This window comes from Rhinolophus sinicus, linkage group LG06 (genome assembly GCF_036562045.2).
Source record: "Rhinolophus sinicus isolate RSC01 linkage group LG06, ASM3656204v1, whole genome shotgun sequence".
NCBI lineage: Eukaryota > Metazoa > Chordata > Mammalia > Chiroptera > Rhinolophidae > Rhinolophus > Rhinolophus sinicus.
This window is the reverse complement of record NC_133756.1, coordinates 112,688,136-112,710,094: the sequence shown is the minus strand read 5'-3', so window position 1 is coordinate 112,710,094 and position 21,959 is coordinate 112,688,136. Positions and strand designations below refer to the sequence as shown.

Here is a 21,959-nt window from a genome sequence, read left to right as displayed (position 1 = left end):
GTGTAGCCACAGCAGTTATATTAGTGGCTAATGGCTCACTGGTTACAGCTGATGGCCAACTAGCCATAGCAGATGCCTATCCGACCACAGCGGATGGCCATCCAACAACCGAGCCAGCACACTTCCACGTGAGGCTGAGAGCCTGGAAACCGCTCTCTGGGACTCTGTCCCCACAAGTACCCAGCACCTAGAACAGTCTCGGCAAACAGTATGAATAAATATGTGTCACATACATGAATAAAGGCAACTCTATGAAGCACCCCAAAACTCCCCCTCTTTAGGCTTATAAACGACACCCTTCTTTAAAACATGTCAGCTGCCCTAATGACAGCCTGCTGTCTTTCTAGGAAAATACTGAGTCCTGTTTTCTAATTAATTCATTTTATGGCTGGTAGTTCACCCTAAATGTGAGACATTTAGAAAACTCAGATACACTGTAAATTGTTTTATTATTATTTTTTAGTTCTCTCTGGCGCCAAGCAAATTTAGCTATAAACAAAAGCTAATAAACCCTGATTTAAAAGCTAGAATGCCGCTAGAGTATGCACTAGAAGTACAAAAAGATGATGCAATACCACAAGCCCCTGTTTTAGTTAAAAGTCACATTAATGATTTCATCCTTCATAGTTGCCCAAAGAACCCTGAGAAAGAAACCTTCAACTCTTACATCGTTTTCTGTCTTCAGGGTAATGAACCATATGTGTAGACAGCTGCACTGTCTGTAAACTATGGTCATTAATTAGACAGGAGACAGGACACTTCCAGGGAGAGGCGGGTGGAGGGAGACGGGTGAGACTTTGAAAAGTCACAGTGATTATTAATAACAGAAAGGGCAGGGAAAAGGGTAAAATGCTTGTCCTCCATATTTCAAATATATTACATTGCCCATAGCAATGAAGTGGTGGAAAGGTCTGGAAACCATAGTGAGTACTTTAGGCCTGCGAATGAGGCTAGAGTTAACCCAAACAGGTACTACAGTCAAGGATACGTATAGATTCATATATATAACTTCAGAGACTATGCCAAATTAATGAACTATTTGCCCAAGGAAAATTATGCCAATTTAGTTTCAAGGAGATATAATTATAGTGCAGAAAACAAACCAATGGTAAAAAAAAAAAAGAGAGAGAGGATCAGGTCTGAGCTTTCTCCCAAACATTAGGTATGAATCCCTAACTAAGATGTCAGAAACTTGGATGATTTGGAACAGGTCATGAAGTATGGGGTAAGAGTTCAAGTTGAGCCAGGACAAAGGCTGTGACCAACACAGATAGACATTATAGCTGAAACGGCCAATTCCAACTAGATAGGTGATTCCAGCCCAAGGAGGCATGGTGTGCACTTTGGTACCCTTAGTCATTTTATGGGACACATTAGATATCTCTGAAAACATAAGTCAGAAAACAGAAAATACTAGGAACATGTGTAAGCACTCCTGTTTATTGACCCTTTTATAATGATCACCAATTATTCACTATACTCATTCTGGTGAAGGCCAGTGTCTGTGATCAGGAAGCAGCACATACTCACCCAAGGCCTGGGACTGCATCTATCTATGTCCCGTCCCAGTGCCTCACATAGTGATCAGAAAAAGCTCAATCAGGATTTTTAAAATGAATTAAAGCATATGCTTAATGGAACATGGGATGACCTTTCTTAAAAAGAACCCAGAAATATACTGAAGAGAGAACAAGAAACTAAAATGTCACGGACCTTTGGATGATAATGACGTATCAGTTGACTATAACAAATCTACCACTCTGGTGGGGATATTGATGGAGAGGCTATGCATGTGTGGGGGCGAGGGGTATATGGGATATCTCTACCTTCTGCTCAATTTTGCTGTAAACTTAAAATCAATCTGAAAAATTTATTTTTCTTTAAAAATACGACTTAAAATCACTTTGAAAAATATTTTGAAAAAATCAGAGAGGTGACAGTGAGAATGATAAAATCATGCACTTTGTTTCTGCTATGGAATGGCAAAAACAACAAAGTATATCAGTGCAGAGATGAGCATTAGGATAGAAGGGCAGACTGACGAAAGGAAGGGAGATTTAAAGAACCAATGAAGAAGTGTGAACAGAAGAATGGCATGATCAGATTTACATGAGGTGAAGATTCCTCTGGCCATTATATGGTGGGTGGTTTAGATAGTAAAGTCAAAGTAGGCAGACCACTAAGGTACTCATCTAGGTGTAAAATAATAAGTACATGAATTAGGATTGTGAGAATAAAGGGGATGGGACATATATTAATTGGGTGGAACTGATGTGACTTTGTGACTCTGGGTTTTAAGAAGAGAAAAAAAGAAAACAAAATCTAGAGTGGCTTCCAACGCACTAACTTCAAAGCTAGAAACTTAGTAGGCACTCAATAAATGATTCATAGATGAATAAATAAAACATGCACACTCTTCCAATTGTTATTATAAAAACTGTAGTGATACCATTTATATGGTCATTTTTTTAATCCAGGTAGCAGTTGTTGAGCACCACGTAACTACTGAGTTAAATGCTGAACGAAGTTCATAAGAAAAGATGAAATACTGCCATTTGAAACAACGTGGATGGATCTTGAGATTATAGTGCTAAGCACAATCAGTCAGACAGAAAAAGTCAAGAACCATGTGATTTCACTCATATGTGAATAAAATTGAAAGCAACAAATGAACAAGACTAAAAAACAAACAAAAACTCAGGACACAGTTTAGTGGTTACCAATGTTCAAGTAGAAGGGAGTGGTAGAAAGGGGTCAAATATGTGGTGATGGAAGGAGAACTAACTCTGGGTGCAATATATAGATGATGTATGATAGAACTGTACACTTGAAACCTATATAATTTTACTAACTGATGTCACCCCAATAAATTTGATTTCACAAAAATGCTGAACGAGGTTGAAAACGAATGACAAAGAAAGTACCACGTGGATTATATGTACGCACAGCATTTGAGGAACTGCCCTGTTTTAAATTTTCCTGTCCCAGTGTTCCCAGGAGAAAATGAGGACTTGTCAGACACAATCCTGATTTTGGTTCATTGTGATAGTGGCCAGAGCTCTCAACTGTGTGACTGGAAAGGTGTGTTCAAGTTCTTCTGCCAACAAATCTGGACAACTCCCTCTTCTGAAGCACCGAGGCCTCAGGTTGGCCACTGGATTATCAACGTCAGAAATTCCTGGACGGGCCGCATGATTAGGTAAAAATCGAGGTCGAAGGGCTTTCTGAGGCAAGATGGATAGAGCACACTCCCTCAGCCTCCTGTTTTTATGGTCCTGTAAGTGCTAAGTGACTGGGAGATTGAAAACTTCCTGGGAGTTACAAGACCATGGTCATACCTTTGTAAGTGTTCTAGGTTGTTGCCTATCCTATACCCTTTCTTAAATCTGTGTAAACTCGATGCTGAATAAAGACTATTTTGTCTAACAACAACAACAAAAACACACACACATGGCACACTTAGACTTAGATATGGCCCCTCTGGCTTACCTCCAAAGCAAAACCTATGAACTCCCATAGCATAATGTCTTTTCTCTTTTGTGTTCTTTACTAGTATCTATATCTTATTAAGTTCTGGTTTTATTATTTGTTTATTTATGACTATATCTTATATCCACCAACAGAAAGGAAGCTCTTAGGAGACCTTCAAAAGTATTGAATTTATGTTTCCCTTCCCCTTTCAGTACATGAATTCCTTATACCTCATTTCTGAATCTTAAAAAAGTTCCAGCCATCTGAGATAATTTTGCATTCAAGAAAACAGATGAATCACCATGGTATTAAAATTACCTAGTAGATTCTTCAATTTGGCTCTTCAATTGCACTTTAGTTAAAGAGCTTGCACATTAACAACTTTCCTTATCATTAATAAAATCTACTCTTGAAAATTGAGTTTAATTCAATAAGCATTTATTGAGCACTTATTATATGGGAACCCATGTGTTGTGCACTATGAAAATAGGAATGCTTAAAGCATGGGCTATCAAATTTTGTCTGAGAAAACAGGTATGTAAATAAACAGTGCATAAATACTGACAATGTAATAAATTAAACATGTATAATTGACATGCAGTTTACAGGTAAAGCACAAAAGTGAAGGGAAGTTCCTGACAGACTAGAGAAAACGTCATTTGACTTGGATCTTGATAATGAAATGGAAATCAGGGGCAGATCATTCCAGGAAAAGAGAAACATTCAGGCAAGGAGTTAATGTGGTAAACATAAAACAGTAGAAAAAAAAAAAAAAAAAAACAGGACCTATGTAAAGGTGAAATACTGAAGAAAACATAGTCTTTTAAACATGCAGGAAGCTATCCATGTTAATCTGATCAGGATTCAAAGTATCAAATACTTTCTGTGTACTCTGATCAAGACTCCACATCTGGATTTGCACAAGGAGGACTGATCCTTAAGGTAGTCTTCCCTTGTTAGAAATGATCGAAGTTACAAAGTGTACCGATCACCTGTTAAACATGTACCTATTTGAGTGCTAAAGCCATATATAATCAGCGAAGACCTCAACTAGGCCTGAAAGAGAAGATCAAATTTCAAAAGCAGTAAGAGCGTTTATGGGGTGATAAGCCTTGTTCTAAGCACCTTGTTACATGAATGGATGCACAAAAGATAGAAACCACAGAAAATGCTGAAGAGTCCTGTTTGTAGTCCCATTTTACAAGGAAATGGAGGCACACAAATTAAATGATTTGCCCAAGGTCAAAGAAAAGATAGCAATATCAAAATAGTATCAACAATTATTAATATAATATAGGGTAGGGGAGTGGTGTTGGTACTTATTATATTATTAAATAAGATAGGAACTCTAGGAGATGGCACAAGCTAGTCTTTAGAATGGAAAGTTTATGAGCAGGTCATAAGTACAGCAAGTTTTCTGAACTTGAAATGAACTTGAAAATGAACAAATGGATGCCAGATGGAGGGGTCTGTATGTGGGAGGTTCTAGGGTCACGGGGATGAGTGCGATTGCCAGAACACCTTTTGGAGTTATTTAAGCCGCAGGGAGGAATACTCTTCTGAAATACATGTGTTTAACAGTTAACATGAGCCAGCCCCATAGTTAATTTTGGGGAAATAAGAGTGAATAACAGAGACATGACAAATCATAAAACATCCACCCAGGACAGAAAGTGGTATAAAAGAATGATGAGTGAAAGTCTGGGTGAGTCAAATCATAATAGTAGCAATCACTGCACTTGCATAGTGCTCAGGATGTAAACTGCACTGCCCTCAGCACTTTGCAAGCATTTACTCCTCAGTTCTCACAACCCTATCCCACAGGGACTCTTATTACTATTACCATCCACATTTGACAGATAAGGAAGCTGAGGCTAGAGCTTGAGAAACTTGCCTCTGGTCATACAACTTGTAAGTGGCAGACTTGAGATTCAAGGACAGGTAAATGGGCTCTTAAGCACTATAGTAGGTACCCTCCCTTCCTAGAGGAGGTAAAGGGGAGAAGAGGATATAGAGATTGTAAGTGAAGATTATGTATCTCTTTTCTTCATTCTTTCAACTAAATATATATTGAGCATCTACTACGTGCCAGACACTAATCTAAGAAATCTGGGTATAGCTGTGAATCAAAAGAACAGGATTCTTCCTTGCACTCAAGGCATTTACACTAACGAAGAATTGCTGTGATGAATTTAAAAAGGGGGGAGCTTAAGTGTGACAGGCATGGTACCTAGCCCTTTATATCCCATATCTGATTTAACCCTCACAACTTTTGAAGTATGTACTACCATCATCCTCATTTTACAGATATGAAAACCCAGTGTTAAGGGCAATAAATTAAGTCATACAGATGACAAGTTTGGATGTAGAGACCCAAACCTGTATGTGCTAGACGCCAAAGCTTGTACTTAAACCAGTTTACTCTAGTACTTAAAAGAGGAATAGAATCAAAGGAAGCATTTTTATGATGTAGGATATCAGAATCATGTTTAGCTTCAAGAATGGGCAGGATGAGCAGGAGGGAATTGGAACAATGGTTTAAATGAAAAGAATGGAAAGAAAAAAAATTGTTTGATGCTATTGATGACATTTTAACCAAAGGACAAGAATGGTATAAAGGATATTATCTACATGTTTTTAGCTGGACTCCTCAAATGTTTGATCATAAAGGATTCAATAGAGTAAATGGAAATCACTGGCGTGTGCATTTCTTTCCTTCAAACAAATGTTTAAAAATACCAACATTGTCCCAGAATCCCCACAGCCTCATAGCCGAGGATTGCAATTGTGCAAAATGCATTTTACCGATGAAACAACAGTAAACCTCTGGTGATTGAACATAAGGAAGATAAGCTTTTTTCTTTTCTTTATTCTCTGAAAACAGTGGAAGCAGGGTTAAGCTAGGCTGAGCTATCTTGGAAGGGATCTGCCTTTTTTCCTTGTCAGTGTTGCTCTCCACCCTCCTCCCCTCCCCATAGGAAGGATGCCTTTGTGTCATCTGTTATCAAGAAAGACCATGCTGTTCTGAAGGCACATTGGGTGCCCTGACTCAGCTCGGAATTGCAGCTGCTGCACAACCTTTGTCCCAGGCAGAGAGAATGCTCGGTACCAGAATAATGGTAACACATGATCGTTTAAAAATATTATCCATCTCTTTGATAATGCCTCGTGGGCTGTCACCATGTCAAAGTGATGTCACTGCTATTCCGATCACTACTGGTGCCCACAAACAAAGGGGATTTCAAACTAGGCATTTTAAAAAAGCAGACAAGCTCTGTGACTCCACAGTCTATTGTAATTATATTCCTCTTTCTTTATGAAATGGCTTAAAGTCTCACTGTCATTTCTTCATATCCAGCAAGAGTACAATTATTTTTAGTAAGTCAGACTTTAATTATTATAAATAGTAAACTACCACTTATCCAAGGAATGGAGTTTTCTGACTAACTAAAGAAAAATAAAATCTTAAGGTTTTCAAGCTTCTTAAACATATTCCAGTTTTGAAATACTCTTTTATCTATGTCACATTTGAACATCAGAGCCATCCTATATGAAAGGCAAGGAGACTGCTGTTATCCGCATTTTAACATATGGAAACTGAGGCTTAGAGCAAAGACGGGAGCTAGCCAAATCACAAATAATAAGGAAGAAACAACTAAGGTTTAAATCTAATTTTCCTGTTTTCTAAAGCCAAATTTATTTCTATGTTGACACTGTGGGAAATTTCTAATAAAACATGAAAACTTGAGGAAAGTTTAGGAAAATTTACCAACAGTCTCACGTATACATTCTATGTAACATGCAGTTGCATAAACTCCTAATTGCTTGCAGCATCGCACGCTTGAGTATTAGGTTGGTACAAATGTAATTGCAGTTTTTACATTGTTGAAATTTGCCATTTAACATTGGAATACATTCTTCAATAAATGTGGTTATGTTATACATCCTTTTAATGCACATTTCTCGCTTTATGTTTTTGTGCTAATTCTTATTACTTGCTGTTTATCTTATATTTGTTTTAGATTATGGAAATGATGTTAGACGAAAGCAAATTCAAGTGATTTTCTTATTCGAGTTCAAAATGGGTCGTATAGCAGCGGAGACAACTCACAACATCAACAACCCGTTTGGCCCAGGAATTGCTAACGAACATACAGCGCAGTGGTGGTTCAAGAAATTTTGCAACGGAGATGAGAGCCTTGAGGATGAGGAGTGCAGTGGCCGGCCATGGGAAGTTGACAACGACCAATTGAGAGCAATCATCGAAGTTGATCTCTTACAACTATACAACAAGTTGCCAAAGAACTCAACATCGACCATTCTACAGTCATTCAGCATTTGAAGCAAATTGGAAAGGTAAAAAAGCTCAATAAGCGGGTGCCTTAGGAGCTGACTGAAAATCAAAAGAATTGTCATTTTAAAGTGCCGTGTTCTCTTATTTTATGCAACAACAAACCATTTCTGGATTGGATTGTGATATGCGACAAAAAGTGGATTTTATACGACAACTGGCTATGACCAGCACAGTGGTTGGACCAAGAAGAAGCCCTAAAGCACTTCCTCAAGCCAAACTTGCACCAAAACAAGGTCATGGACACTGTTTGGTGGTCTGTTGCCGGTCTGATCCACCACAGTTTTCTGATCCCGGCAAAACCGTTACATCTGAGAAGTATGCTCAGCAAATCGATAAGATGCCCCGAAAACTGCAATGCCTACATCTGGCATTGGTCAACAAAAAGGGCCCAATTCTTCTCCACGACCATACCTGACCACACGTCGCACACCCAATGCTTCAAAAGTTGACCGAATTGGGCTGTGAAGTTTTGCCTCATCCGCCATATTCACCTGACCTCTCACCAACAACTATCACTTCTTCAAGCGTCTCCACAACCTTTTGCAGAGAAAATGCTTCCACAATGCACAGGATGCCGAATATGCTTTCCAAGCGTTAGTCGAATCCCAAAGCATGTATTTTTATGTTATAGGAATAAACAAACTTATTTCTCATTGGCAAAAATGTGTTGATTGTAATGGTTCCTATTTTGATTAATAAAGGTGTGTTTGACCCTAATATAATGATTTAAAATTCACAGTCCAAAACCGCAATTACTTTTGCACTAGTCTAATACCTTTCATATCTGACAGTGAAATCTTAAATAACGAGAGAAGTGGCCATGTCACCTAGACTAGTTTGAGGTTGAAGACTTCAGGACAGGGGCAGTTTCATCTGCATGCCTAGGCACTCTCAGACATATCCTTTCCTTGGACTCTTTTATGAAATAATTCTTACTGGTATTTGTTCCCATTTATTACTAGAAAATTCAATGGTACTGTGCACATGGATTTTCATCACATCCTGGACCTGATTCTTGTTTTCTTCTCATGGATTCTCATGATAGCATGGTCTTGAGTAAGACAATTAGGAATTCATACAAATTCAGTAGGCCTTCTTATTTTACAAGTCACCACTAAGGCACACAAAGAAGTCCCCTCCAACATTTCTCTGCAAATTAAGCCTTTATGAACACAACACAGATTATATTCCATAACCCATCCATTTATCCATACTAGCAGCATTCACTGTGAAACACAAAGTGACAAATTATTCTACCAGACCAAAACATAACAAAATATTTTACTTATAGTCAAAATAATGTACATTCAAACAATGATATACTGTTTTAATCTACTCAAATAGCAATTTTAAAAAATTAATTTTGCCAATTGTGACATAAAACTGGCATCATTAACTGTTGGAGAGAGTGTAAATTTTTACAACTACAGAAAAGTATTTTGGAATATGTATTTAGATCCTTCCACAAGTTCATAAAATTAGCTTGTAATTCCTCCCATAGAAATAACTCCACATTAATAAAACAGATAAAAATTGGACAAAGATTTATGTGTCAATATATTTATTTAACAGCTATTTATGTTTAAAAAAACACATAGTAAATACTTTAAATTTCCCCAAAATAGAATGATTAAAGTAAAATATGGTACATCTCTATCAGAGAATATGACACAGAGCTCATGTTTTCAAATAATATTACATGACACAAGAAAAAAAAATCTCATAATAAATGTTAGGTGAAAACAGCAGGATATAAATTTGTGCAGAATGATCTCTATTACATAAAAACATAAATGCAAGTGAGAATGTGAATTTGGATAAGAAAATAATGGAAGGCCTTCAGTTCTACATCTCTATGGACACGCTACAGAACATGTCCAGAATGATGAGGTGATGTATAAAGTGAATTGGTTCAAAAAAGGAAAACACTCATCTCTAGAGTTTGATTATGTAAGAACTACTGGAATTTCTCAGAAATTTTAGGGTGACGCTCAGCCTTTCAACAGTATAAAAAAAACAGAGATTGAGACCATTATATCTAGGTACAAAGGAAAAGGAAAATACAGTTGACATCCAAATGTATTGCTGTTTATTTGTTTACTTTCTTTTTCTTTGTAATAAAAGTCACTATAATTTTACTACCAGACCTACACTCATTTTGATTATTGGATGGTGACATTTCATAATTTAATTATGACCTAACAGATTAATTTACCAATTCATTTTTTCTTTCAATTCACCTATTAAACATCCACAAGTTGCTGTGTCAATTATGAAAGTTATTATGTCATGTTCAAATACGAAGGGATTTATAATTTAGTTGAAGACAGAAAATTAAGACTGTAAAAAATTTGGAAAGTAAAATTATGTGCAAAGTTTCTTGTTTTGTACTCTTACTAAATATTAAAGGAAGTTTTGAACATACTGTAATAGAAAGAAAATTGAGGCTTCTGCTTCAGATAATTATAGGTTGTGTAATTTGGAGCAACCCTCCCACTGAAGATATTGTTCAAAGGTAAATGAAATAAAAATTGCATATCCCACAAAAGCATCAGGAAGCTAACAAATATGAAGCAATTAGTCAAGATTCAAGAGATGCCAGGATCCCAAAGTAAGGAACAGAGAGCACTGAGGCCTGCTTTAGTCCTAGGAGCATTTGTTTATCTTTGAGAAGGATCTGGGGGAGCGGGGTGCTGCCGTGCGCTTTGGGGGCTGCCTGGAGTGGCCAGGGGAACAAAAATTGGAATCTTAACCCTGACAAAGATGTAAAGCCTGGTAAAGAATCTGTGCTTTATGAAAGGACCAGAAAGGGCTCTGTGCCTTGGAAGTAAAAATAAACCAAACCAACCCAAACCAACCAACCAAAAACCCACTCTTACACTCTACTTCTGTGTTTGTTTACATTGATTAAATAGTGAATAAAGCCTGAAGCCTGGAACCTGGAAACACTAACTCCACCATGCCATTGTCTCCAGGCACCTTGCAAACATCAACCTGTATCCCCTTTTCCTTGGGGAGAAGAACATCATTCTGTGCTTCACGGTAATTGTTTAAATAAACATTCAAATACAAGATCAAAGGAAGTATGACATACCAGATAACAGGTAACAGGAGGTAAGACCAACAGGGGAAATATAGCCAAGTAACAGAAATAGACCCAGATATCGCAGTTGAAGATAAATTTTGTAAAACTATTGTGTGGTGCCTGTTATGCTGAAGGAGTTAAAGTAAGTATACAAATTTCAGAAGGTAACTGGAAACTATAAAAAGTGACAATATATCTGAAAAAGAGCACATTTGAAATGTGAGAACTGAAAAATATGATAATCAAAGCGAAGAACTCAATGAGTAGATTTAAACACAGATTAAATACAGCAGAGAAAGAATTGTTCTACTGATCTGTATCTCTTCATGGTGTATTATTCCTTCTATTCATGTCTCTGTGTTCAAATTTCTTCTTTTTATAATAAATCAATCATATTTGATTAATGCCCACCCTAATGACCTCATTATCTTAACTAATTACACTCGCAACAACCCTAAAAAGTCACATTCTTAGACATTTCAGGGTTGAACATCAACATATGAATTTGTAGAGGATCCAATTCAACCTGTAATAATGACCCTAACCACTTACTTGTCTATATGTGCCTAATAAAATGTAGAAAACCACTGCTTTTAAGTGTTTTCTATCTTAAACACAATTCTTTTAAATAGCTGTCAGTCAACTCTAGTCTAAATATTTTATAAAAGCCAGGCTTAGGAAAGATTATTCTTTATTCTTTAAGAACTCCATATCAGAACATATCACTAATGCTTGACTCCTTTTTCATTCCCTCATCATTTCCCTTAGCTCTTATTTTTGCACCTTAATGCAACCGTAGCTAATTCAATTTCCTGAGTATCTTCATCCTGAAGATAAACGTCAATTTTTACCCTACCCTCCATAATTAAGTCAATTTCTGCTTGTATATTCCTCTAATCTTTCTTGCTAAATTTTCTTTGAATGCTGTGGTGGATGTGTTTATGGATTTTCTCCCATTTCAGTTTGCCCATACTTGTAGCAAAAACTAAACTTGCATTACTTTTGAAGATGATGATGAGGAATAGCTGTTTTGGAAAGATAGATCAGACAGACAAAAATGAGCCAATTAGATGATAGTTCTTCACAATCTCAGATCAAATATTTCTAAAAATGAGTCTGGACCTTAAAAATCACATTGCTATATAGTATAGTAGGAAGAGTTTGGCTTTTGGAGTCAGACACACCTGAGTTTAAGATCCAGCTGTCCTTTACCCACCCTTGGAAATGGAGCTTAACTTCCTTCTTATCCACAAAAATTAGAGTAATGATTATGTAAATCATTTACTTTACAAGATTTTTATATGTGTTAAATGGAATAGCATTAGTGAAGGGTCTCATAGATCGTAGATATTCATTGGTGATATTTCCTTCTTTTCTTCTCCTTACCTGATCATGGTTACACACTTGATCCAATTTCTAACTAGGGGAAACTAAAGTAAAAGTCCACTGGGAATGAAAACCCACAGGTAATGTCTAATTTGATCTGCTTTGGAATGTTCTCTTACTCATAGAGGCTTGCAACCTCCCCTCAAAAACAGACTCGAATCACACCTCATGTCTGTCATACTTGATGATCAAGTTTTCATCAATCTTGATAGGTGTAAGTGTGTAATCTTCCTAATTATATAATTCACCAGGAATACCTCTACGCTTACTCTTTAATCACTATTAGCTTATGAATAATTACAAATCAAAACCAGTACGTCTTTACTATTTTTATTGATTTAAATGTATTTTTCAGCATGATTTATGATATTTGGGGACCAACACTGTTTTCTACCTCCAGGAGAACATTATTCCAAATTCACATGATCCTGGGTAACAAACTAGGATTGTCTATACAAGAAGCATTGGTCTTGTTTGTCTTTATAACAGAACCCTAAGTTTACTTTCTTCTGCAAAGGGCATGTCCTTCATGGAGGGCAAGACCCCTTTTGGCCCCAGGCTGTGAATTTTTCTAGATTTGAGCCAGTCATGCTGAACTCACTCTCCTTGCCAGCTGATCTGCTGAGGCCTAAAGGAGTGACTTCATGGGCATGCTTAGAAGGGCCTCATGCTTGCTTTAGTGCTCTGTCACCTTCGTCTTAATTTTGAGCAAGTAGTCCAGCATTTTCGTTTTGACTCTAGCCTGCAAATTAAGTAGCTGGTCCTGCAGGCACGGGCATGTGACCCAGTACTGGGTAATGAGATATGATGGGGAGACTGCTGGGAAGCTGCAGGGACTTTTGCTTCTCAGTTCATAAATACAGAAAACATCTCTTTTTCTGCCTCTGGACATTGGCAGTATACACATGAAGTCTGGAACTAAAACCATGTGGAGAACTGCCCAAGAGGATACGGTAACAATAAGGATAACACAGCCATGCTGAACTCTAAACTACCATATTGTTATCTATTTGTTTGTTTGTTTATTTATGTATTATTACTTGAGATGATGAAGAATATTTACTGTTGAAATCACTTTTAGTTAGATTTCCTGCTGTTTGCAGACAAAAGTATCAATTTATGGTAAAAATTGTCATTTTCCATGCAAAACCCATTATCTTTTTTCCTTAGTAGAAAAATCCATTTTGTGTAAGTCTATGATGCATCTAGTTATTAAATTTATCATCTTCTCTTGCCACTACTGTTGATATGTGACAAGTTCTAGCCAACAAGATAGAAACAAGAGTTGTATGGAATTTCTAGAAGATTGTTTTCAGAAAAAATGATTGAGCTGAGAGAAATGCCTTTGCTTTTCTCCCCTTTTCCTTCATTCTGGCTAAAATAAAAATGACAATGCTGGAGCTTCAGCAGCCATATTAAAACACGAGGTATTCCAAGTTTAAAATCCAGCACTAGGGCAGTGGAGCAGATACAGAGAAGGAACCTGGGGCTCTGATGACTTCACCTACTATAAAAGTTTTGACCTATATGTCTCTGGACTTATTATAGGTGAGAGAACACATTTCTATCTTTGTTATATTGATTTTTCTATTACATATCATCAGAACTAATCCTAAATGACATACCATATTCATATATTTTTTTCAAAATGCAGAAATTGACTTTATTGTCAAAACATATCCATATATCCAATAAGCATAAATTCAGATTTCTGAAGGAATGTTTCTCTTTTTTAATGGTGTATACATTGATAAAGCATAATGCCCATCTCCCTGAATCCTCACTGCAGTGTTTTCCAATGCACAAACATAAACACATTTGAACATCTTAGAGTCTTAATTTTGGCTTGAGGATAAGATTGGATTTCTGCACAAAGTGGGCAAGAGGAAAAAGAAATATAATCTAGAAAACTGGTTTGCTACAGAGGTAGCCAAAGCTCTTTGGACTTTAAACCTAGTCTAGATCTGTATGGAAGACTGGATTCCTCATTTTCACACATAGATTTTTCTTCTTGAGCAGTCTTTATTGGGCTTTCAAAGTAAATTGAGAGGTTCTGGGTGAACATGCACAAAATGAGGAACATGTTTGAGAAAAGGAAGACAAATTGGCTTCTAGTCTACTGCATCAGAGTAGATCAAAACGTACTCTGTAACTGGTCCCACATCAATCTAACCACGATCTTAATATGGATACAATGTCATGAAAGTCTTATGTAAAAAATCACTCCCCCATATTGAAGATTGGTCTAGATTATATATATAACGGGCCCTATTCAACCTATCTGGCCCCTTCTCTTACTAGTTCCCATATGTCTCATTTTTTTCTAACTATGGTGAGACATTCCTCTGTACTTTTTATATCTTCTAGTACCGACACCAGAGCACTTACCACTCAACACAAAATTGTTGATTTACAACCTCTTCTTGACACTCAGACAGTGAGCTCTTAGAGGGTAAGAAGTGTACTTTTTTCATATTCATCTGTTAAGGTGTAGCACAATGCCTGCCACAAAATAAGCAGTTTGTTGATGGAAGAATAAATAATTTAAAGAATAATTAAAGCAATCTAATACATCACTACAGCTGGCTATATATTATCTCTGTTCAACTCCAAACCTGCCAACAGAGTGTCTTGTATATCATAAGATGCTAATACCATAAAATTTTGAGACAACATGCTCACAAATATTCTACATTAATATGTTATATGACTGGTAATTTGATTCCTCTGTCTAACTCCCCTTCTTAAATAGTGAATGGGCTAATATTTTAATCTTCAGGGGTAGGGATGCAGGAAATAGGTTAGAGGGCAAGGCCAGGTAGGGAAGTTGATCTCCATATTCCTAATTTTCACTTGCCTCCAGTTCCCTAGACCAGGATAAAGAAACAGGTGCCAACTACCTAAGATTCCTGAAGTTTGGTACCTCCATTCTAGAAATACCAGCAGCCACAAGACCCAGAATCTTTCCAATTAATCAATATTAAAGCTTAAATGAACAACTACCACCAGGATACACCATACTATATAGAAAGATTGGGGTGAACTAAAACTCCTGTTCTAGTTAAGTCTTGCAATACTATCAGTTCACATGTTATGCAATCCAATTATTTTGATCCTGATTACCATGGGTTGATATATTAATTCAACTAAAAAGATAAATATAAAATTAGAAAAAATAAAATTAGAATCACATAATTCATTAAACCCACAGATCTATGACTGTTCTGAAAACGTACTTGTAGTCTTTGATATAGTTGGAATTATGTAATCAAGTTCAGAAATAACATAAACTCTGCTTATAGGACTATATTTTAAAAGACAAATATCTTAGTTGCTAACACCGGGAAAATAAGAACATCTACTTATCTAGGTAATATAAGGTTTTCTAACTATTTTCTCAATAGTGTGCTTTCTGAATACAAAAATGATAATTGTTCATTAAAACATATTTTTAAAGTTCAACAGTGGGGACTGGGAACAGTGCCAACTAACCAGCCATTAAATTATAGTCCATGCATTTTAATAAATCTATCTGTATTCAAAATATCAGAGCTATTCAATGAATCATAAATTAATTGTGTGTTAAATAAATTTTGCATACCATAAATTTGGAACTTTTTAAAAATGTCCTCTAGTTTTAAATACATAAATATTAACCTTTTCTACTTAACATTATTATAAATTTCATAATGATAAATAGATGAAGATAGATACTATACAGGATTTCTATAAAGGATGGAAGATGAAAGAATATTTAAATTATCTCTTCAGAAATGCAACTGAATAAAATCCAGAATTTAATGTCTCTAAACAAAATGTAAACCACCCCATAAATGTAATTCAAATACAATACAGTAAAGTGGGGGCACATGTATATCTAGAACATGAATTGATTAAAATACCCATTTGTATTATTGTAAAAATGTAACGTAATACTTTCCAAGCCCTAAAAAAATAAGAACTAGTTGAAAATATTTCAAAACTATTTTTATCCTACCTTTTCTCTTAATATTATATTATTTCCCATGCTAAATTACTCTTCAACAAATTCACTTTCCAACAACCTTCATTAAAATGCAAGATGCTTGATTAATACAAAAGGCTACATTTTATCTTCATATCCTCACAGAATAACAGTTTCTGACCCATGTTAAGAACTCACTATATGTATATCAGTTAACTAACTAGACTCATTTTTTGTCAAAATATTAATTTGATAAAAATTGCCGTGTATTAGATTCTTTATTCCATTAATGATAATAGCATATAATGATAGCCACAACTGTTATATACTGATCTCTTACTATATTACAGGTCTTAGATTAGGGACTCCACTCTAATATTCATATATGCATTCATTCACTCATTCTTGTATGCATCTATCCATGTATGCATGCAACAAATACCGGGGGTACCAAAAAAAATGTATACACTTTGGTCAACATTGCTCAAGCAGTAGTTCACCATAATCAGAAGTGTCTGGACACTGATGGTAACCACTTTGAGCACCTCTTGTAATTGCAAAAGCCAAACGTGACTTGTATTCATCTTTAGTCATCGGTTTATATTGAGTAATGCAGTGTTAATACAGTTTTCCTTTCTTAAAATGTGTATACATTTTTTTGGCACCCTCTTTATTTGTTTAGCAACTACTTGGAGAGATGGTGAGTGAAACTGATACTGTTATTGCCCATATGAAGCCTTTAGTTCAGTATGGATGCAGGTGAGTTTTATATATATTTACTATATTCCTAAGTCAATACTATAAATCATGACCTTTTTTGTAGTACTAGTGTATGCAAAATAGGTCAGGTTCCTCCGAAAACAGACTCTAAGAGAGAGTTTAGCATGTAGGAAGTTAACTGGGAGGAATCCTTCGGATCGACACATCTGGAAAGTGAACTAAACAGGATTGGACAGAGTGAGGAACCAAACCACAGTGCAGTTACAATAAAGGTCTCATGTGATCCCATAAAGAGCTCTGGAGCTGGACTGGCCCTTCAGAATTGCCCAGTCGAGCAAAAGTGACTAGAACATTCTACACCCATGTCAACCAATCATTGGACGTAGGCTGCAGTTGGAAAGAGGGAAACCGGGCAAAGCTGCTCCATTCAGCTAAGATCAATTCATGAAGAAGGACTGAGCTAAGAGCTGGCAGCCACCATACTCCCTGCAGCAGGGGAAATGATGTCTCTGTCCTGAAGGGGCCATCTGGGTGGCACAACACAACACCTACAGTATACTCCTTGTGCCATTTGGACAAACTTCATATAGTAAATTCTGGGAACAATTCTTCCAGGATTCTGGTTGGTCTCTTTTTCTACAGAAATGCTTAAGAGAAAACACTAGTGAGATAAACTGTACTACTGTACCTGGTCTTGAGGCTGCAACTAGTACTCATCCTCTCCTCCCTCTGTTACACATACTAGATTTCTCTTACCTTCTCCTTATACCTCTTCTGGTCTAGGTGACTTGCCTGGTGCATAGATCCTTCAACCTTAAGGAGTCTTAACCTCTAGATACCATGCCTTTCTAAGATTGTTACCCTTGTATAAAATTGTGCAAAGGTTTCCCAAAGTTGTCACTGGATTACTTGGATGCCAAACACATTATTCCTAGTCCTCAACATATATCAGTAGAGCTAATTATTACCAAAAAGGAAGTCATTACCAGGGACACATAAGAGGGACTATGCCTCTCCTGCAGTCAGGGACACCCAAGCCTGAAAACTAGCTCAGATTCAAAAACCAAGCAAGGAATTGTGATTTATTGTTGATGCACCTGCCCTCAGTCTCCTGATGATCCATTCTTCCTTTATTTTGATTACATAATTTGAACATAACTCTTTCAACTTTCAGTCTGGCTTGCTCCTAGGGGTGCTGTGTTCTGTGAGCCATCTCCATATCTCTCTAATAGTCAGTATTCCAACACCTCCAGCTGCCACAACAATCTTAGCATTCGTTACAGCAATCATACTCACTTTGCTTCTCTCAGCTAAACCCTGCCACTGAACCTCTTTTATTTCAGGACTCTCTCATCGTCATTCTTCCCCAGGACCCCAGTTCTACCAAGTCCAACCGTCAGCCCTGGCCTCCAGCGGATAGCCACTTGTGACTTCTGAGTGTTGCTGGCGCCTCTGTCACTTGTGCATTTGCTTTAGTGAGCAGGATGCCTCTAGGTCCTCCCAAAGGTCATAGAACACTAGTGGGGTTACATCTATTCTAACATACCTGCTTCTCTTCACCTTTTGATAGCTTTTCCTACGATCTGATATAACCATTGTTGCACTTCTGTTTCATTTCTTTGGGCCATCACTTCTCTCCAAACTTCCGAGAGCCATACTAATAATGGATACACATCACCTTCCTAGGTTTCACCCAGTGTTTTAAATTGTTAATCCTGGAAATGTGTTCTTATGAGCAATTTTTTTTTAACTCTCCCTTATTCAAATTCATTATTCCACTCCCTTAATCCAGCACTTTCAGAATATAATTCCCCACGTACTCCTGAATCATGCTAGTATAAGTTAACCAAGCTCTACAAGTCCTTCTCTACTAGAAGGAATTTTGGGGGTGAAGGCTTGCTACCAAGTTTCACCCTAACTAAAGACTATGCCAGAGGTTTCTCAAAAACATGCTTGAAGGCAAGGAGTCTTCATATTCTTTACTTTCTATTTCTCTTCCAAGCTCTCCCACCTTCCCCTATTCAAAGCCCATATTCTACTCTGAAGAAGCTCTTTACATATCCAACTGAGAATAACAGGTAGTAGTGAAGTAAGTGCTGAGCAGAGAGAGTTTTGGGGTTTATAGCTATTCTCACCAAACACTTCCTCCCTCTAAGCTCAACACATTGTCATTTTCCTCCCTTTATAGACCCAACACTTTACTGTACTTGGTTATGTTGTGACGTGACCCCAGTCTTGTACTCTTGTCATTAGGAGGGGATCACATGCTGATTTGCAAGGTGAAGTCACCGGCATTGTCTTCAAGCAAAAGGAAACTGGGAAGCACCACCCTCTACCAGGGAGTAACAGTCACTTCTGCAAGAGCAGAGTTCAGGGTGATGTGGAGTTTCAAGATTTCGAAGTACATCAATCTGAGAACCTCATCCTAAGTCTCAGAAGCACCACATCTTTTTAACAAGGGCTATGAGCAAACTTGGTGGCACTAAAAATTCAACCCCCTTGGAGTTCTGTCACTCTCATAATTAATTCCCTAACGTGATCTTTAGCTTTTTCTGAACTTTAGTAGGTAAGAGTCTCTTATATGTTGCCTAAGAGGCCCTCTGGCTTTCACTCTTTGTTTCAGTTGGAGATTAATCACCCACACTCTTTCATTTACTTTCTCCAATGCATCAATGTCACTGAACAGAAACCACATAAATTCCATTCCCAAATCTTCTTTCAGATTTCCAGGGCAATTACACACCTTCTACCAGAAAGAACTTTTGGGGGAAAGCTTGCTACCAAGTTTCAGACTAACTGAAGACTATGCCAGAGGTTTCTTATGAATGTGCTTGAAGGCAAGGGGTCTTCATATTCTATACTTTCTATTTTCTTCCCAACCTCTCCCACCTTCCCCTATTCAAAGCCCATATTCTACTCTCAAGAAGCTCTTTACTTACCCAACTATGAATAACATGCCATAATGAAGTAAGCGTTGAACAGAGAGTTTCGGGGTTTATAGCTATCCTCACCAAACACTTCCTCCCTCTAAGCTCAACTTTCCATGTATCTCTAACCGTTTCCCAATCTAAGACTTTGTGCCTATACCTTTGCTCTACCAGCCAAAGTAATTAATTGCTAATACCTGAGGCTTTGATTCCTTTATAGGGAAGACTTTCTTGATTAGGGACTCATGACATAATCATTCAGATGGAGAGGAATGAAACATTAACGGTGAATTCACAAACAAAAAGCAAAAGCATCATGGTGGTATTTTTTTTTCTGTGCAAAATCTTTATACATCATTCACCTAGTAGCAATTATCAGCAAAACCAACATATTACCTGGGGGCATAAGCTTCTGTCCTAGGGTGTGCTTTCTTATTCTGAGCAAAGCTATATCCAAGATAACCTTCTAGTAGACAATTTTCTTACCTCACAAACACAGGAGGAAAGAGCTAAGATCTTTTCAATATTATTTTTTCGATATTAATTTATAAATTATTTTCAAGGCACACCTTTACCTTTTTTAACATATTCACAATCATCTCATTTGACTTATGGAAAAACAAAGGCAAATAACATTTTCTTCATTTTATAAATGAAAAAAACTGAATTCCACAAAGTTTGGTTTTGACTACTCATTTAATGTGTCTTCTCATTTGACTATTCACTCCATAGTGGCAAGAATTGGGTCTGTCTTGTGAATATGATACCTGATACACAGAGACATTCAATAAACGCTTCTTGTATAAGTGAATGAATGAATACATAATTCCCTGGAAAGGGAGAATCAAGCATAAAATTTATGGAAACCAATATTTTTGAAAGTGCATTGGTGCATCATAACTGTAAAGTTTCATGCAAATTATTATTATAACTATTCCTTGCAGATATTAGAGCTCATTATTTATACATAAAGTATGATAGGCTCTAATATCTGCATTATATACACAAATACATATGTAATTTTTTATTAAAAAATGACATGTTAACATAGAAACCTTCCTGTATATAGTTATCTTCTATTTTAAATCTAAATAAAGATGTATACAGAGCAAAAAAAAAAAAAAGAGGGTCTTTAATTAAAGCACCAAGAGAAAGAGAGAAAATGAACCTGGCTTTATTTTGCTAAAATTTGTTTAGGTAATTTTACAGAAGCCCTCATTTCTGAATTAGAAAAAAAAATACATGCTAACACTTCAGAGCTTTTGATATAAAAAACTGACTTCAAAAAGCTGAGTGTGTGTAAGCTCTGCTATAAACCTGCTCCTTAATTATGTTCCATTTTGTATTCAAAACCATACTTGTGTCACTTTATTTCACGTCCTTTCACCCTTTCGGGCGTGTTATTCTTTAGTTTATTTTCAGTCGTGCTATAACTGATAACATTTTTTGTTCAATGGAAAGGTTGGTGGTTTTCCAAAAGTAATGGTATGTAATAAAGCTGTTCTACTCCAACAATTAAAAACATTTAATTATGTAATAAAATAGGCTCCTTTTTTCTAGCTCTAGCCACACAACATTAATTCAGACACTAATTTGCACATGATATATTATTGCTCTGAGTTGTCTGGGCATTTATTAATAATATATATACATACATATATGCACATACATATTAGATTATATGTTATATTTAGATCACATATGTATCTAGTCTTAGCTGGTTTTTATTTTATTTCCTATAGAAAGGGACATTTTCCTTTTGGAGGGATAAGCCTGTAAGTATAAATCCAAAGGAAAAAAATTTCTTACTGTAATTTCATAACGTACAAGTATTTTGGAAAAATATATAAATTATGATTAAATGAGACAATTATAATTAAATGGGACAGCATCTAACCCAGAGTACTTAGTGCAAAAGTTTTGTTAATTGAGATATAAATATAAAATATTATTCATAAGGACTCATGTGCAACTCAAAGCACTGGACCAGGAACTAAGAGACGTGGATTTAATCCCAGCTCTGCCAAAACATAACCATTGTTTGATCCTGGG

At 36.5% G+C, this 21,959-nt stretch overlaps 1 pseudogene; it reads left to right on the top strand.

The window, feature by feature from the left end:
- The first annotated feature begins 529 nt into the window (after positions 1–529).
- Positions 530–8,521, top strand: LOC109458679 (histone-lysine N-methyltransferase SETMAR; annotated as a pseudogene).
- Positions 8,522–21,959: the final 13,438 nt, after the last annotated feature.